The sequence below is a fragment of the Cyanistes caeruleus genome, chromosome 6, assembly GCF_971803275.1.
Source record: "Cyanistes caeruleus chromosome 6, bCyaCae1.hap1.1, whole genome shotgun sequence".
In the NCBI taxonomy this organism is placed as follows: Eukaryota; Metazoa; Chordata; class Aves; order Passeriformes; family Paridae; genus Cyanistes; species Cyanistes caeruleus.
Window position 1 is genome coordinate 27,915,895 of NC_141706.1, and position 19,287 is coordinate 27,935,181.

Below are 19,287 nucleotides of genomic sequence, written 5' to 3' on the forward strand. Positions count from 1 at the left end.
TTAGAGTACAGCCTTAGAGTCTTTTTCAGTGATCTGAGAGAGGTGAATTGAATGATCCTACAAACCCTACTTAATTAATTCCTGACTGTCATCATAGGGCAATTTTAATTATTTGGAGCAGCTTAGTCAGCACATCAGGCTGCAAGAGCTCTAAAACAGTTCTTATCCTTGTCACCATAGGTTTACATGGGCCTTCCTTTGAATATCTATAGCAACAGCCACCCTACACCTGCATACAGTAACCAACCTTAGCAGGAGAGTCACCGAAAGCTCTTAGAAAACTGGGTGGCTGCAACCCAAGTGACAGCATTTCCTCAGGAGCAGATCAGATCAGGGCAGCACTGCTTCTGGTACCCTGACAAAGAGCCCTCTGTCTCTTTTCGTAACAGGATATTTTGTGCCTTTAGAAGCCTAGAGTGTTTCTTATGAAACACTTGCTCCTAAAAAGTTTCAAAGACATTTTGACCAGAAGAACAAACAATTTGGTGTATTTTAGTGTAGGCAAGGCTTGCTTTCTTCAGTTGTAGGACCTGGAAGAGACAAAAATAAGTAAAAAACCCAAATGGGTGGGAGTTCCTTTAGAAACTCTTCAGAAGAGAAGCCAAGACAAACCCCTTCTATTTGCCTGTAGTTTCAACCTTCCTCAATGCTGGGCAGAGGAGTAGAGCCCATTCCATTACCAGTGTGAATCCAGGGACAGGGCTTTTATTTTCTTTCCATCTTTTTATTTATTGGCTTAGCCCTGAGCTTTTTTTTTTTTTTTTAATCTTTTTGACTGACTGCATAGCAGTTGCAGTTCTATCAGTCTGGATAGCATGTCCTAGCATATCAGGTTACTGTGATTTCTTTGTTCAACCTTTCAAGTGGGTGAAAAAGAAGAACAAGACTTTCTAATATTGTCAGCATGACTCTAGGAAGTTTGAGAGGGGAATGCGAAGTGTGAATGAATTCACAATATTCATTTAAAAGTTGGTATTACTAGAACGAGCAGCAAGGTCACAGCAGATAAAATGGAAATTAATTCATCCCTGTGACTCTTCAAAGTGTCACCAGCAACCCTTGATTACCATCTCAGAGCCTTGCTTGCACACTACTGACGAGATCTCCAGCAAAACGAATCCTGGATGGCATGGCTTGGTTTCTGGGGGGGAGAACCCATGATCTTTACTTTTTTTTGTTTACATTAATCCTCCCTTACTTGCAGCAAAGTGACTTCTTCCCAGGGCTTCAGTAACCAGCTTTAGTTCCCAGGCACCCACATTTCTCTGTGCCCCACATCATGCAGCTCAGCCACCTCTGTGAGTACTGCTGCCAACTTGGAGCAAGCGGAGGAGACAGTGAAGGTCGAAGGAAGATGGGGCTCTGGAAAGAAACCAGGCAATGGCATCTGTCAGCTTGTAAGTGCTTCCCCTGTTCCTACTGTCTCCTCCAGCCTCTTAGAGCTGCTGTGTGGGAGGAAAGAGCAGCACCAGCAGCTGGAGGGAAGTGGGAGGAGTGGGAGGAAGAAGAGGGAAGAGCACCTAGGGGCTGAGAGCCAGCCTCACTGTCTGCTCCCCTCCGCAGCCCCCTCCAGCTGTGTTTCTGTTCCTCACCTAGAAAAACGTCAGAGAAGCTGAGGAGCAGGTAGTGGTGTGAGCAGTGGCTGTAGGGCAATGCCCACCACCTCCCTCCCCCTTGCCGTGCTTCTGTCTTTCTCCATGCCGGGAAAAGTGCTGTCACTGATACTGAAGCGCTCCAGCACTGTCATGCCTTATTCTCTCTACCTCCAAGTTAATGAATGGGCAGCTGAAGCAAAGATGAGAAGTGGCCAAGGACAAAATTAGTATTGCCTCCTCTCTGGATGTATTTGCACTTGGATGGATGGTCTGTCCTACTAGGAGCAGGTAAGATTGTCCTATCCCAGTACATCTCTCCTATCCCATGCCACAGACTGTCCTAGCACCTTCCTGGGGGGAGTCAGTGTGATGTAAGGGTCTTGCAGCTCTTAGCTAGTCTGGGCACATCGGGTTTGTTGAGCTACCTTTTCTCCTCCTCTTCCACCACAGTCTTGGTCTCCATTGACAGAATCACTTTCGCAGGGCCCAGTTTTTGCTCTGCCATTCTCTGTGTGCCAGCTTTGGCCCTGTGACTCCCTGGTAGCGCAGTTTTGTGCCTACACACCTGCAGCAGCGCTGGAGCCTCCTAGGTACACCCACATCCCCCTTCCTGCCCTCCAAAGGGTCCTCGTATTGAGCCCCTAGCTGCTGATTCATAGCAGCCCTCTGTCTGTCCCCTGTATTCCTTTCCCGGCCAGGCTTTGCCAGTGCGACGTGTGCCGGCGATGGGCACTGAGGAACTCGCCGAGGGTAACGCTGATTCCTCAGTACCCCCAGCTTCGGGCTGAGCTAACACCATGGGCGAGAGGTTTTCATGCTGGAAGGGGACGTCCGTGCCGCAGATGTCCCGGTCCGTGCCCGTCCGGCCCCTTTCTCTGGCAGGGACAAAAGCCGCCGCTCCCGCCGCAGCTCAGCGGCCCGGCGGCGGCGGGGGGAGCCCGGGGCAGGCCGGGGGCGGCGCCTCGCCCCGCTCGGCCGGCAGGTGGCAGCCGCAGCCCGGCGTGAGGCGGCCGGGCCGGGCGGGGCAGCGCCGCCGCAGCCGCGGGGCCGAGGCTCCCGTCGGGGCTCCCCCGTCGCGCTCTGCCCCCCGCACGGAGCGCGGCCCCAGCCCGGTGGGCTCGCCCCCGCGGACACCCGGCTGCTCCCCACACGGCAGCCGAGAGGGGGCTGCCTCAGAGGGCGCCGCCCCCGCTCCCCTCCGTGCTCGAGGTGCGGCCGAGGGGTTCCCGCCTCGGCCCGGGTTCGCCCCTTGAGGGGCCGATGGGGGAGGCAAGGGGTGATGTGTTCTGAGTTTTTGGGGACGGAAGCCCCCACGGTAGCTCCGTGGGAGCGCCAGGTTTTGCGGGGGTGTTCCTGAGCTCCCCTGCTCGGGGCCGCCCGCACTTCGCCCCGCAGCCCGGCTGGAACCCCCGGGTCCGGGACAGCCCTGGCTGTGGGGAAACCCCCGCCCCGTCCCCGCCTCCCCGCCCGGCGAGCGGCCCCGGGGGAGGCCCGGCTTCCCCGCGGGCACCGCAGCGCCCGGCGGCTGGGGGGGATCTTCCCTCCCGCCCACACGGTCTGAAACTCGGGGGATGCGGGTGCCGGGGGTGGAAAGGAGGAGGCGGCGCGGTGTTACCGGCGATCCCCTCCGGGGCAGGAGGAGTCCAGCACTGCACTTCTGAGGGGTTTACCCACTTCAGCTCTAGATTCTGTAAGGGGAGGGTTTGCCCGTGGAAGGTTTCTCCGGGCGATCCTCCCAGCCCACGGAATGCTCCTTTGTGCAGCCTCACGCCGATCCGCCCTTCGGGCTGCGGTGTGCGATTCCCTCGCCTGTCACTGTGGGTTGTTGTTTTGGCAAAAACTTCAGTCACAGCTGGGCTAATCTTTATTTATTTCACGAAGCTCACGATCGTTGCTTTCCAGATGACCCTCCCCAGCTTTTTTCACCAGCTCAGTGCCTCACCTCTGCGTGCCCTCCAGCTTCTCACAGCAGCCTGTCTCTCCAGAGCCCAGGGGACAGCCCATTGGCAGGGAGTTCCCTGCTCACCTTTTCTGGAGCGGGTAGAGACAGCATCCAGCACTGCATCTGTCCTGAAATGTCTGTAATTCAGAGCACAAAGCACCTCAGGCTCTGTCAGTTTCAAATCTTTCGGGCTGGATTCATGCTCGGAGAATGACACCACTTTCTTCCAAACTGTTTAAATTCAGTCAAAAATCAAACAGGAGAGTCATGCTTCGAGCTGGACTTTACTTGGAACCTGGGAGCAAAACATCAGGTCTTCTCACCTGATAGTCACCAATCCTGCTGGGACAGGTAAAAGCTGCTTTTTGGAGACCGAGAGGGACAGAGCTGGAGAACTGGTGCGAGCATCCCCACCCCAAGTCCCACCACCATTTGTTAGTCCCTGCTCAGCCCCCTGGCAGGTGATGAGAGATGATTTAGGAACTTGACCAAGCAGGGTGTGGCACGGGCACTAAAGGCTGAGGTACAGAAACCACAGCCATGGTGAGGACTTGTCCTGCCTGTGTCTATGATGTTCTTTAATATCTTAGAATACCAAGGGGAATGCAGTCCACAGGATTCTCAGACAGCCCCCCATTTTCCAGCTTGAAATGCTCTTTAAAATGTATTAAAAAAAAAAAAAATCCAAACACTATTAAATGCAAAGAAATCATGAAAAACAACAAGGAACAAAAGCTCTCAATCCTAGCTGAGCACTGCACAGACAGGAACCTGCTCTGACGTACATGAGCACCCCATAGGGATTAACTCTCTCCTGCCCAACAAAGCCAGGCTTCTAGCTTCTACTTTGCAGCACATTTTGTGTGCTATAAATGTATTTAATCTAGCCAGATAGGGAGATTAAAATGTACAGGCTTACTACCTATCTGCAGCTGTCCCCACCCAAAAAAATCCTCACAGTCCTGGTCCAGGAGTTTTCTGCCTATATGACAGATGAAAAAAAAAAAAAAAAAAAAAAAAATTCCCTGTGAAGCAGAAACAAGAATCAGGCAGCAGAAGTCTAAAGGAAAATGAAAAGGAGAAGCACTTAGAGTAATTTTTCCCTTTGCTTTCCTATAGTCAATATGCAGAAGGGCATCTTTTGCATGTCTACTACCAGCCAGTTAATATTTTCTTACCCTCATCCCTTAACTGAGGTTCCTAAAGCCCTTTGCAGCCACTGCTTCACTCAGTCTCAGGTACTCCCAGGAGACAGCTGGTGTCACTAACCTGCTTATAAAAGGAGGGGCAGTGAGCCACATTTATCTGTGCAAAGCCACCTAACAGACAGTTCCTGGAACACAAATTAGGAGGTGGGATTCTCAGTTTTGACTTTAACCTTCAAGCTAGGTTTCCTCCTTTCCCCAAACCTGCAGTGCCAAACCACTGCAGTATCAAACGTGCAACAGCATCCTCCATCTTCTCGTCATCTTTGGTACCACATCAGAGTGGAGGCTGCAAGCCCCCAGACAGTCACCTGCCTTTTGAGGAAATTTCCATTTAGGAAGCTGAACCAGGGGATTCATGCTTTTGGCTATTTGTATTATCCTTCATTTCTGTAATGGAGCATCATCACTGAGGAGGGAGTTACACAGAAATTACTTCTTTAGGTGCTGCATCTGTCCCATGTTTAAGCACAGTGAGAAGGTCTGATGTTTTTCCCAATGTACCACCTACTTCTATTCCAATGTTTTTTCCTTGCATCTGTGGGCAATTCAAAATCTCACCATGAGACCACCTGTGCAGGGATACAGCCCACAGAAGTTCTCAGCTGTGGCTGCAGCAAGAACCAGCATAGAAGAATTTTTCCATACCCATGACAATTGAATCATAGCATTGCCTAAATATGCAAATTTTGATTTTTCTCATTTTTTTACTTTCAGGTCTGAGTGGACACAGCCAACATCTTGAGGTGCCTATATGAGAGATGTGTAGAGACTTTCACTGACAAGCCATTACTGTGGTACAGCACAGGACATGAGCAAGAGGCTCCATAGCATCTGAGATGGCAGTGAAAATCCCATGACAGAGGCAAGATCCTTGGAGACAGGTATGTCATAACAGGTATGGTGTTTTCTCTGAGAAAGCCAAGTGTAAAATATTTCCTAGCTTACACTCTATTGCACTTTGAGAACATCTAAGAAAAAAAATTCTCCCTCAGAAGAAAGGGGGGAAATGGGTTCTTGGAAAGAAGAGATTTATAGCAGGGAATTCCTCATGTCAGTACATCTGTTCTAGAAATGGAAAATGTTCATGAGCTCTATTCAATCACTTAATTGAAATCTTCCCAAAACACCACATCTACTTTTCTTAATTCTGGGATGGTACCATTCTGAATCTATACTTTGAGTTCATCCTAAGATAAGATAAAACTATGCTGAGGATGCCTAGTTGAGCATTGCAGGAGTGTGGTATGAGACACAACTTTTCATGCACGACACGGAAAGTATGGCAGACCAGTACTGAACTCAAAAGCATGCCAGCAAGTTCCTGGATGATGTTGCGAGTCAGTGTGCCCTCTGTTTCGTGTGCTTGTGCTCTCCATACATCAGTGCAGTGTAGAAGTCCTGGGGGAAGCACCATAGGTGCCAAACTAGACTTTTCCAAGCCTCTTGTCTTCCACTTGACTGTGTTGAAGGCCCTTTCCCTCTGCAAGAATCTGTCTACAAGCAAGTGCAAAGTTTAAGTGAGATGTCTCTGAGGCTATTATGGCATGATATGGGTAAGAAAAGAAGGATACAGCACTCGCTGATAATCAGAATGTGAAAAAATTAATTTTGGTAATTTCAGGCTTCTGTTGCTCAAAAGCCAGCATTCATTGACATTTGAGAGGAAATGAGAACTTCTCAGTTAAGATCAAGGAGACATCAATGTTGTTCAATGTTTCTTGAACACTACAGGGGGAGGCTTAAAATCCCTTTAGTACTCCTAATTCCAATGTCCTAGGAATTCCTCCTTATGTCTGTCTCCAGAAAGTCCAACAATGTCTGATTTTCATACTGGTTAAAATGTCCTGAATCTTGGCTTGAAACCTAAAACCTTCCTCACCTGTGGCCCTCCTGTCAGTGATGAGACAACAGGATCACAGATCCTCTTAAGCATCTTAAGTTAAAACCCCTTTCTTCCAGTGCTGCTCTTCTTGTCTCCATTTACTAATTGTGAGCATGGGAACTTGATAGCCAGAGACTTCATGCTAGAGCCTTACAGATCTCCAGATTACATGGCCTTAATTAAATTGAGAAGAGCAGAGGGAAAGAAATTAATATCTTAAAAAAAAAACGCCAAAAACCACAAAACAACAAAACAGTAACAACCTAACCCCCAGAAATCAAATCCATGAGAATGACCTTAAATGTGTAGTATGTGGTCAGTGACATGAGAGTCACTTGGGCCTATCTTTATAAGAGTAGCAAAATATGAATAAAACACCCAGCTGGCATGGTGCCACTGTCCCTGTAGCTATATCAGAGCATAACAGCATCCTGCATTGTCAGGCTTATTGTCATCAAGGCCAGTAGAAATCCTAGTCCTGAGGCTCAGCTAAGAGTATTCCTATACCTCAGCCTCCTATTGCAAGTCTTCCTTGGAGCTGTTTTCTGTAGCTATATTTCTTTTTATGCCTCCATTTCATTTTCATGATTCCAAGAGTCTCCAAAAGAAGGAGTAGAAGGTATGATGTCTCTCATCTTTTAGTTATATTGTCCCCAAGATTCACAGCTCTGCAGTGCATGTTCAACCTACGCTTGCTTAATGTTTCTGGGCTACCATGGAGGCTGGTTGCTGCCTGCCAGATTTAACAGTCCAGTCCACTTTATGTAGTGTTACCACGGACCTTGGCCAGGTCCATCCAGGTTCTCCGTTTGGAGGCATGAGTGTGGCCAGTGCTGAACCATTGCACTTACTGTCTGCAGCACAGAGAGGTCCTCTGTGAAAAGGAGATTGTGTGTAAAGGATATTGGCAAAGCCTTTAAAAAGGTTGAACTGGCATCTGTCAGGAATGACGCTGGTTACGACTGACTCTGCACCAGCTAGATGGATAGATTAGATAAAGCAACCCAAGTGCCCTCCAGCTCTGCCACTCTGTGACAACCCCCTGAGAGCAGTCTGTGCCACCATTAGCTTGATGAGCCATAACAACCAAAACATAAAGAGAAGCCAAGAGCCTATTTTGGTTTGGGAAGAGAGCTTAGAGTAAATTAGTGTACTTCCAAACCTGTATTAGTATAGATACAGCTATAGTGCAATTGCAGAAGTTGGTAACCTGACATAGTTTAAAACCAGGGTCCATCTCATCCTCTGTTGCCAAGGAGCAGGCTAGAGGGAGGTTGTAAGGGCAAGATGAGTTTTCCAGAAATGGCTGGTCTTCTATGCTATGTCACTCTTTACCAGCCTGCTGACATTGAAGAAGCCGTGTTGTGCTAAAAGCTCGAATCCGTTCAGTTCCCATGTTGTGGTCCCCAGTTCTCCGAGGGAGTCGCACAGCACACATAGTTAGCTATTCATGCTAACTCACTTCCAGCTCCAGCCCCAGGTGAAGCAGCTATTTCTCTTGGAGAGGAAACCTAGAAGAGGGAAGGGTTTCCATGCAGTGTGAGATGAACATTGGAAACACAAGCGCGGTGACATTGCTCAGCAGCAGTCCTTAGCCCCCAGTCCCCAGAAGAAGGGGTTTCTTCTTACTGGCTCTAAATTGGAGTAATGCATGAATTCCCAAATGAGTGAGGGCATTACGCAACCATGAGGCAACGGATCTCATGTTCATATCACTGAGAAGGAGAGGAGCCCTCCCCCGCATCTTACCAGAGCAGACAGTGAGCGGGGTTTCCTTGATGGGAATCCCTCCACTGCTTCTCCCCCAAATCCCAAGCTCCTGTGTGTGGGGTGTGCCGCCTGTGCATCAGATGGGCGGAATGAGGCTGTCGACTTATTTTTCATTCAAAGGTTTAGCTGAAGATAGATTTGAACTCCGCACATGTATTTCAAGGGAAGTTTTTTCAGCAAGTGTAGTAGGCTTAGCCTTAAATGCCCACCGCTATCCACCCCTCTCCCCCTGGAGAAAGAAGGCAGCCCAATTTGTTGCCTTTCACTGTATCTGTAAGGAAGTTGTGAGAGAAAACTCAAATATGTGGGCTGAATACTCCAAGATAAAAAATAACAAAGCCCAGAAACCACCATGATCCTCTCAAGCGTTCTGACAGCTTGAGGTTTACCCTGATGTTGGTGAAGACCAGTTGAGGAAGGACCTTGTCCTTGCCCAGCAGTGTGTGGCATGTGTGTGTGTGCAGGGCAGATTAAAAAACTCTGGTTCTGAGCTCTCACACATTCCAAACTTTTCAGTGTCTTCCATCACCCAACTTTCATTTTTTCTGAGTTTAGAAATATTTACAAGTCACTGATTAATCTCACCCTGTGACTACCCCAGCTACCCCTGCACTATGTTGCTGGGTAAAGGGACATGACTTACCCAGGTCAGGCCATGACAGAAGCAAGATAAAGCCTGAGAAACATCTGGCCCCAGTGCTTTCCTATCTGTCAGCTCATATCTGCTCTCTCTGGATTCAAGTTTGGGGAAAATTTGGTGTGAATGGGTTTTCCCAGGAGACTGGGAGTTTATTTGCATGTGCAGATCTGATAAATTAGGCAACTGCCATAGCTGGTGAAGACCAGCTCTCTGTCCTAGGAGGCTACAGAGGAAGGATGACCTTCCTTAAGTAGCATGGCTGGGGAGAGGGGCTGAGCCCTGACCAGGAGGTGGAGATAGGAGACAAGTCATGGCCCTTCAGGAGTAGATTTTCCATGTGCCAGCAGGATAGACCTCTGGGGGAAGAGCTAAAGCTCCCTGCACTAGGTATCTGAAGAGCTATGCTGGAGCCTCCTCTGGCCTCTTCTCCCCAGGAGTGAGGAAGCTTTGGGCTAGGGCTGACTCAGCTCAGCAGGGGACAGGAGCAGGGACACCCCCCTGGGCAGCCCTACCAGCATGTGGGTCAGGCGGTAGCAGTGTCACCGCAGACAGCTGCCACCCCAAACCCCAGGTGCCCACTGGCTATAGCCAGGCTGAGCACAGGAATGACTCCAACATGAAAGAGCCTTGGAGGCTGCTGGGGCTGCCTTCCTGCACCGTGCTGGACACCAGCTGGGAAGGGCAGCTCTAACTAGTGCTTGTCCCTCCATGAGAGAGTAATAGGAAGATTACTGGGATTTCTGCCTGTGAAATAGCTAAGCAGAAACATCTAGGAGAAAGAAAAATGTAAGTATCTTCTTGATCATATGAAGGGTGTAGCCCTAAGACAAAAAAAACTGGCTTTGTGTCCCAGCAATGCCACAGAGTATCTCTACAGCCTTGGGTAAGTCACTCAACTTCTATTTACCCGGTTATAAAGTAATTGCAAACAGTTTTTTCCTTTTGTCTTCATCATTTTCCTTTTCTTTCTCTTTTCACATACTGAGCTCCTTGGGTAGCCTTTTAATACCCAGCATGTCTAGCTCCTCACATGTTATGGTGCAGATCTTATTTGGTTGTTTACTTCCTCCCATAACATAAACAAAAATTCAGTATTCACATATCCTTGTAGGAAAACTGAGATTGGGAGAAGCTATTTTGAGAATGACAGGATGGAGGGGGGGGAAAAAAAAGGATTTTGTTAAAATGCAGTCATTGCCCTTCCTAAGCAAGACCGAGTTAGCATCCTAGAATTGGGCAATAAATGCTACGTTTTTTTCTGTGTCCATCCCTTCTTTCATCCATTCTGAGCTGAATCTTTCTGCTGCAGTGTATGTTCTGTCCTCAATTAAAAAAAAAAAAAAAAAAAAAAAAAAAGGAAAAAACCCACAAAATAAAATAAACGCCTGATAATATAATTCCTCTTCCACTGTCTGAGTCTCTGCACCAGGGAACTGTGAACAATCTCCCAGTGCAAACAGCCCCCTGTGTAAAAATAGCAACACAACTGCAAACTTCAGGGTAATCACTGCCTGATTTCAAAATATTTGTTCTGCTCCTGCCCTGTCCTTTATCTCTCAGGCCTCTATATGTCACTAAAGCAACATTCGACAGCTCCTCGCCAGGTCTGCCTCCTCCAATGTGCTCCATCATTATTAATGGAAACAATCTCCATCTCAGAGTATTTAAAAATATACCCTTTTCTAAATATAGGCAATCTGCGTGTGCTTAACTACTACAGGGCAGAATGAGAGGGACCAAAATATTGACATGCACTGGGTGTGTATAATTTGTTTTGATTCCTGCTCCCCCCCACCCCGCAGTGCCAATCTGTATATTACCCACACACCTTGGAGGAAAATCTGACATTATTTAGCATGAGGAATGTAGCTGCTGCTTGGAGCCTGGAGTTTCCTTTGTTTATTTTTCCATCCTCTGTCCAAACGGTGTCAGTGAGAGCGGAGCTTACAGAGCTATTTATAGCCTCTCGCCACACTAGGCTGCACCTTGCCAGCAGCAGCAGCAGCCGCCCCCCGGGGGGAACAGGACAGGCCAATCCACGGGGCAGGACACGGGGCCCCAGGCAAGGAGAGGAGGGCAGGGGAAAGCCTGGAAGACAACGAGGGGCAGGGAGAAGAGCACAGGAGGGGTGCAGACTGGATGAGCATGGATTGCAAGGTGGAGAGGAGCTGGAGGCAGGTGGACAAGGAGACCTGTCTCCCGTGCTTGACAGGGGACAGAAGCTGTTTTGGAAGAGATTTGAGGAGGGAGATGTCAGGTAGCTATTTCCTGGTTAGTATGGAGACTTTGAATGTAGTCGTCTCGAGGCAACCTGTGCCTTGGGGAGTACCTGGGAGCTGATCAGAGTGAGACCTGCCTTTTTGAGGGAGTGTAGAAACATCCCATGTACAGCAGGAGAATCTAAAAAAAGAGGAGTTTGTCCCAAGGGTAGGGGGTGGGAAGTCCAGGGAGAGTCATGAATGGGACTGGGAACTCTAAGCTTATGTGACCCAAGGGAATGAGTGCAGAGCGTGCTCCCCAACCCTCTCCCGGCATCATCCATTTCCTGGGGAGCCAAGCTCTGACCTTGGTTGGAGCAGACAGGCAGAACCATGGCATGTACGTGTCAACCCCCAAGAGGGTCCCCAAGAGGGTCTCAGTGCCTCCTCCCCAGCTCCCTCAGCTGTCACTGAGCCTTTGCTCCCCCTGCCATGCCTGGCCCCTCTCTCTGGAGATGCTGACTGCTTCCTGTGCCCCACTGGGGACATTTTCCCTTCCCTATTCATGGGTGGATTTGATTCATGCCTGGCTTTATATGCAGATGTGTGCTGGTGGCAGTTCCCTAAAATGGGGTGAGGGCAATGTACCACTGCCAGAAGCAGCTCTGGGGCTCGGCTTGCGGCTGTGTTCTGTTGTTGTTAGCATTAATAAGCTTGCCCTTGGTGCAGTCTGCAGGGCTTGAGGTGCTGACTAAGGAGCAAAAATCCAGGGAAGGTGGAGAGTGGGAAAGAGAGCTTGATTTGGGAGTGTCTGTGCGTGCATGCTCTCCCCTGAGCACATGTCCAGAGCCTAGGGCCACCCTATTTTTCTAATGGGGTGCAGGGAAAAAAAGCTGCAGTTTCTGCTTTAGGTATTGCTTGAGCTGGCAGGGAGAGCTGGGCTGGCCAGATGGAGGGATGAGAGGGAGGCAGGGAGAGAGAGGCAGGCAGGGATGGGAGGAGGGAGAAGGGAGCTAGACACCTACGCAAACACAGAGTGAGAGGAGATCCTTGGATGCAAACACAGACACAGGCGTCCTCCTCCTCCTCACATGCCCCTGATTCATTTCCACATGCCATACACGTGACATGCTAATTCAGGGCTACTACAGAACTCCAGGGCGAGAGATGAACAGGAGAGAGAAATAAAACCCAGTAAGGCATCAAACTGCAGATTTTTAAAGGGGATTCGGCGCAGCTTTAGCCGCACCCCCGCCCCGTGCTCCCTCCGCGGGGGTAGAGCCCGGGTGGCCTCGCCGGCAGCCCCCCCGCCTCCTCATGCCCCCACGCACCCCCACACCACCACCTTGCGGGAGTGGCTCCACGTGAGCCCCGCACACAGAGCCAGCACGGAGCCAGCGCACATCCCAGCCCTGGCCGGGACACACGCGGTTACATCAGCGGCACGCTCCCCTCCGCGCCCCTGCGGCACCGCCGCGCTGGGGCAGCTCAGCCTCTGCCCTCCTTCCCGGCACCGAGGGCCTGCCCAGCTCCACTCTATTTTTAGGCACAGGCACCTAAGCCCTGCGTGCTGGGGGGCGAATAACTCCAAACAACCCCCTTACAAACCCGGACGTCCCCGAGGTGAATGTAGCTACCCGGCTGCGGGGCAGGATGTGTTCCCCGCCGCAGCCCACTTCCCCACCACCGGCCCCTGCCCACCTCCATTCGCAAGCCACGGCAGGCTGCCTGCCCTGCCTGAGTCAAAGTCACATCCCCACTGTGACAAGGAGCTGAAAAGGAGGAACGGTAAAATACAAAATACAGCTGTGTCTGCAGTGGGCTCAAGTAACTGGCAATGTGACTGCTCTGACCCCACAGGGGTTTACACCATGGTAATGGATAGGACGGTTTTGTCCTCTGTACCTCTACCTTTGCCTGGTTTATGTGGTGCTTTCTTACCATCCACTCTTCCAACTCTGGGTCCAAAAGGAATGAACCATCTGGATTCATAATTTCTATCATGCAGAAATAACATCAGTACAAAGAGCTCTGCAGCCCATCACCGGCCATCTTCCTCCCACTCCCTGTTTAAGCCTGCATCCATGCAAGACCTGAAGAGCTTCACCCTCACAGGCACCACCAGGTGTGCCAGAGACATGGGCAGGGGAAAGCAATTTTCTTCTTCAGAGCTTCCCCAGAATGGGTAGGCGAGGGCTTTCATCTCAGCCACCCCAGATGAGCCAAACAGGGAACAAAGTCCCTGGACTACACCAGAGCAAGTGTGGTGAGCAAGAATGAACATCCTCTGCGCTGCACTTGGGAGTGGCGGTGGCCACAGCTGCAGGGCTGGATCTCTCCCGAGCAAACAACCAGTGATGGCGGCAGCTCCCAGTGCCCTTTGGAGTTAGCCCTGATCACCCCCAGCTCCCACTGTATCAGGTCAGTTTGATGGGGGCACCCTGGGCATGACACAATGAATTTAGCAGAATTTATGTCCTTGTAGCACAGAGAACCAAGGATATTTTGGGCTGTATTGTATCCTTAGGATGTCTTTGCTAACTGGACTAATCCTCCAGACATTTCTAACAGGAGCTCCAAATCTAGTAAGACAAAAGCATCTTTGCTCTCCTGGGTAGAATCTTGTGTGTTTTACCTTTGAAAAGCATACTGGAAAAACTTGGGATGCAGTCCTGGTAATTTTCTCCAGGTGAACAGGTGCCAGTGACAATTTTCTCACCAAAAAAATGGGGTGTGGAGTCCCCTTCTTGTTTTGGGAGCCAAAGGAGCTGGCCCCTTGCCCCAAGAAAGATAAGTTAGCAAGCTGCTTTCTTCTGCATTTCTGAGGAGGAAGGAGAGGTCTAGTTAACTGACTTTGCTCTCCCCATGTGTGAAGGGGCTTTATTTGCTAGACTGAATATTTTGAACCAAGACCTAGGAAGGAGAATACACAGCAATTTCAGGTTTAGCTTCCATTGCTTGTATTAGAGACACTCTGCTCACTCAGGAGAAGAAACTTGTGTTGGTTCATGCAAAGTATGAGAGAAGAAGGTGGAAAGCATTCAAGTGAAATATTCCACACAAGTATTTTAAACCGACAGTCACATGAACTAAAACATCCCACAAGCTATATAAGACTGTGTAAGGCTTACTGAAAAACAAGTCTTTCTGTCTAAGGCAGAGGAAACAAAGGTCATTCATAACACCCACTACTGTTTGTATTTTTAAACTTTTATTATGTCCATTCTCAGAAGCCCTAATCATGATCGAGGTCTTTGTGTGCACAAATATAAAGGTAAGATACCAAGCCAAAAATGTTTTTAATGATGTAAGCAGACAGTTATGCTCAAAAGGGTTGCAAATATGCACATGCACAAGTGTGTGTGTGTGTAGTTTATGTCCAGCATCCTGTCTCCTCACAATATCACCCATGGGCACCACAGTGCTAGATGCTTCCCCCCAAAATAACCAGGAAATCCTTGACCAAAGAATGTGCAACTGCAAGTAAGGACCAAGCTGCCCTGAGTGCTTAGTTTGAGCTTAACGTGCTGCTGCATGCATGCCAGCATTGCAGTCCAGGAGTCCTGCCTCTCCCTGTCTCCAGTAACCATGAGACAGCACTCCTTCCCACATTTGCACAAACAAAGATTTTATTTTTCATAATTGTATTAATACGTGTTCTTCCCACATGCTAGCAATTTGGTTGATTTCTTGTTTATTGCTTTTCACCTTCTACCATCTATAATTCAGCCACATAGCCCCCAGGAGGTGGAGAACTAAATCCTTGTTTTACAGAGACTTGTCTAGGAAAGGAGTGATATGATAGTCGGAATTGGATGTCTGGCATTCTTAGTTCCTAACCCCAGACACAATCCCAGAGACAGCAATCCCGCAACCTGGGATGCCAGGGCTCTTTCTGGCTTTTGGAGGTTTGTTCTGGCTTCTATCTCCTTGGGTTTTGCCATGAGTAACAACTGCAGGATATGATCCTGATTGTAAATGAGGTCCATGGGTGGGTTGTGCACTGTCAGCCTTGTTTCTTCTCCTCTGGTCTTTAATCTTGTATTTCCCAAATCAGTGTTGTACTTGGATCCTCTCAGGGGTCCCTCTGTGGATTAGGTCATGGGATTCATTTCAGTTCTCAGTAAAACTGGTTCTTGTGGTTAAACTGCTACCAAAGTCGACCCCAGAAAATCCTGTGTTAAGGACTGGAGGGGGTGAGGAGAGAAAAGGCTGTGAAGAATCAGCTCCACTCACGCTCTCTAGCGAGTGTCTGAGCCATATAGGTCAGGCAGAAGCCATTTGCTGTGCTGTACCTGCTCCATGGATGAGCAGGGGACTGCACTTTGCATATGTGTTAGCTGCCTTACTTTTCTGTTTAGTTCAATTAGCTAAACCCTTCTTAAAACCCTGTAGAAGTAGATATCCCTCTATTGCTCAAGCTACTGGGTTTTTTTTTTTTCTTTTTTTTTCCTTTTTTAAAAATTCTTTTTCTTTTCTGTGTTTCTTTGCATGCTGTCGTTCCAGCTCATCCTTCAAACGCCCCGGCCATCTCTTCGGGTGCCGTGAGCTATTTTTAACCTCTGTGCAGGTTCGAGCAAAGCCTCCCCTCGCCCGAGTCCCCCCGCCGGGGTGCGGAGGGGGCTGGCGGTGTGGAGCAGGGAGCGAAGTCAAGCCACAAGGGGGCATGTGCTCTTCTAATTCATAAAATGTGCCTTCATTGACAAAAAAGCTGAACAATTGGTGAATGGTGTGTGCATAAGTTAATGCTGCTGGAGAACACACGGGTAGTGACGGGGGAGCTTTGGCCAGGGGGCTTGTGCCCAGGGAAACAGAGATGTTCCCAGAAGTGGTGGGGGCTAAAGGGCACCTGGGGTCTCTCTGTGCCTCTCTCCTGCTGAAGCAGGGAGCTCTGGTGAGGGGAGAGTCAGGGAGCCGAATTTCTGCTTCCAGATTATACTGAAAGTAATGACAGCAGCAACTCTAAAGCCAGGAAGATCTTAGTGATAGTCACAGGCTCGAGCTGGCTCTGGGGATGCCTTCTTGTTGTTTTTTTTTTTTAAGGTTTTGTAGCAAATGCTCTCAGCTGCCAAACATTTTTAATTCCTTCACTAGGTGACAGTAGAGGAGACTAATGTCTAAGAAGAATATTTACAAGCAGAATATTTATTTCTAAGCAAACTTGACATCCACCTCCATCTCCTAGCCCGGTGTGGCTGAACCCATCCTCACCATGGTAATTTCCCCACCTTTTGCTGTCTCTTCCTGCCTTACAGCACTGTGTTGGGACTTGTGTGGTTTCACCGAAGGGCAACCAGTGTAGAAGGAAGAGAGAGGGGCTGAGCACTGAACAGGAAGCATGGACCCCTGGGGATGCTTTAGCCCAGTCCTTCTATGGTCTCAGGTGTGTGTGAATAGTCTGATGAATTAAAGCCCTAGGAACCACTAAAGACCACTGTAAAGTGTTGCTTTCAAACAAATTTCCCAATGAAATGGATTAAAGAAAATATGAGATGAACAGAGGCTTTTCTGTCTGAGGACCTCACAAAAAATATTTGGTGCATTGGCTTTTTAGAGACCTATATTCTTAATCCAAACGAGCCAGATGTGCCGGGAGTTAGTTCATAACTTTCCAAGATATGGAGTTCAGCCAAGGATGAATTTGACAAAAGAGAATTGATCAGGATGGTCTAAAGTGATATCAGGATGGAGGAGGCAACCCTCATTCTGCCTGCCCTGTGAACCCACGCCCTTCTTTTGCAGCCCTTCCCCTCCAAGTGTCTGGGCGATGCTGTCAGACCTTCACCCACCATGGGCTGTGACCAGCCGGCGCAGTCAAGGACTCTTCCAGCAGTCATTAGAGACTGCACTGAAATAAGGGGCAGGGCTGCAGACAGCGAGTCTTCCTCTGCTCCCTGGATTATTTCCTGTTTCCCTATACTTTCTTTGATGGGGAGGAGGAAAGGCAGGCAGTAAGGAGAAGTACCAGAGCTGTCCCTACAGTGTGCAGAGGGGAGATACTGGATTACTCCATAGTGACAAACTGGTGTGTCACAAGGAACGCCTCCTTAGGTAACCAGGCATGGGAGGACCAGGCCTACAGCCGCTGTTGTTTAACTTTGATAATTCAGTCTTCAAGCCCCTTCATCTCATTTTAAAAAGGCAGGGAATGCCCTCATCATGCAGGTCAGAAGGTAATGTTGCCCTTTTTGTCCTTCTCTGCCTCTGCACAGGAACAAGCAAGACATAGGTACTGCAAGGTTTTATACAAAAAAAAGATGAGGGGAAACAGTCTGGGTTTACCTGTAGTCTGAAAAAGATTAATGTCTTGAATGAGTTTTCCAAAATGGCATGTCTGGAAATTTCAAGTACAATGCAGCAGAGGTAGAAATAAACCTGCAAAGGGCTTTCTGTCATGTAAGATGCTCTGACAAAACAGTGGCATGTGTGTATGATAACATTTGTTGGAGAAATCAGTAGAAACAAAGAGCCTGAAGTATGCTAAAGGATATCATACCCAAGGCTGCTGCATAAGGGTCTCCTTACAGAAGCTAATTCATTATGCTGACAGCAACACAACACCATTCAACATTTTGTGTGTGGTGTGGGCAAAGCTTCAGGAAGCCTAGTTTTCCCCTGGGTCATGTTTGGTTAGGTGAGATGCAGGACAGTCACATCTCACGGTGTTACCAGTTTTTCAGGCCTTTGGTAGTACTTTTTGCTTTTGCTAAATTCCAGGAAAATTCTCCATCCATCAGACTCCTTGCACTTTGTGCAGACCAGAAATTTCCCTTTGGACATCAAGTTCCAAGGCTAACACTTCTGCATGTGGGAAAAAAGACATCTTCCTTTGACTCGAGGCTAGACACAGGCACTTGCTTGTGTGCTCTCTGTAGCCTGTGGCCTCTAATACCCCTAAAGCCATGTGCCATGATGCTTATCCAGACTGAAAATCTCCTGGTTCTTCTTCCAGGACTGAAGCTCTTGCAGTAATTCCTAATAGTCTTTAAATACAGGATGCCAATTTGATTTAAAAGCTGAAAATAGCAAGATGTATCTGTCCCACCCACAGTGAAATTTAGTAACTTACTTTGTCCATCCTTCTTCCTCTCTTCTAATTGTTTTTCTTTGTACAGTCCCTCATTTAGACTGCAATCTCCTTGTGTACAGCACGCTCTCTTATACTGAACCATACAGCACTGTGTGCACTTAACTGCCTCCTTTCACTATTATTTAGTGCTTACAACATTTGCTGCTGCACAGGTGGTATGGTAACTCCCTGCTCTTCTAGAAAATTCCAACAGTCATAGGACTGCAATGCCTAAGAAGTCAACAATGAAATGCTAAAAGAAATATCTCTTCCCAACACGATCCTAACTGTGAGCTGCTAGCATTAGCTCCTGGAAGTGGCATGGCAAACACTGAGGAGCCTAATAAATAGACCTGAGACACTCTCTTTGGGTGTGCTATTATTAGAATCGCAGACAACAAATTGGAAATCCAGCATTTATCTGCATCTATTCTGAGTATATTAACTGTGTTGACTGTAGCTGTATTGATTGTCTGCCAGTGTAGCTTGGGAAAGCTGATATCATGATACACTGCAAGGTCTATGTTGAGAGATGGTGTGTGGGTTATTTGGTTCACTGGCAAGTCTGGCCAATGTGTCTGCAGGAATTGTCCACAGCCTAGTGATGTGATATGGCCACTGGAAGGGACGAGCTAGGCCATTGCACAGAAGGAATCTGTAAAGAAAGGGAAAAGTCAAGACATCTTTTTATGTGATGTATGTAGGCTCAGCACTGGAACAGAGGCCAAACCTAACTTGCACCTGTTTGCTTGTGTGACCTTGCCTTGTGTTTTGCCACAGCAAGGGAGACATTAGACTTTGTCCAGGAGTCCTCCATACTAATTTCCAGTGTACATGCAATGGCAGGTGAGAGCCCTGATGTGGGACAGCACCCAGAGGGCAAAGTTGGGCTCACATTGCAAACAGCAATGTCTGCAACAGTTCTGGGTCTCTTCAGTTTCCTTGCTTGCTTTTACCTGCTCTCTGCTTCTCTACTTCCTGAA

The 19,287-nt window shown here is 48.6% G+C and overlaps 1 long non-coding RNA gene across 1 annotated transcript in view; it reads left to right on the forward strand.

The window, feature by feature from the left end:
* Positions 1-2,612: 2,612 nt before the first annotated feature.
* The window catches only part of LOC111930138 (uncharacterized), a 40,470-nt gene continuing 23,795 nt past the window's right edge, over positions 2,613-19,287 (forward strand). Inside the window, exons 1-2 of the long non-coding RNA XR_015287801.1 lie at positions 2,613-2,804; positions 5,460-5,626. This is a non-coding gene — a long non-coding RNA (uncharacterized LOC111930138). The remainder of the gene's footprint in view (positions 2,805-5,459; positions 5,627-19,287) is intronic.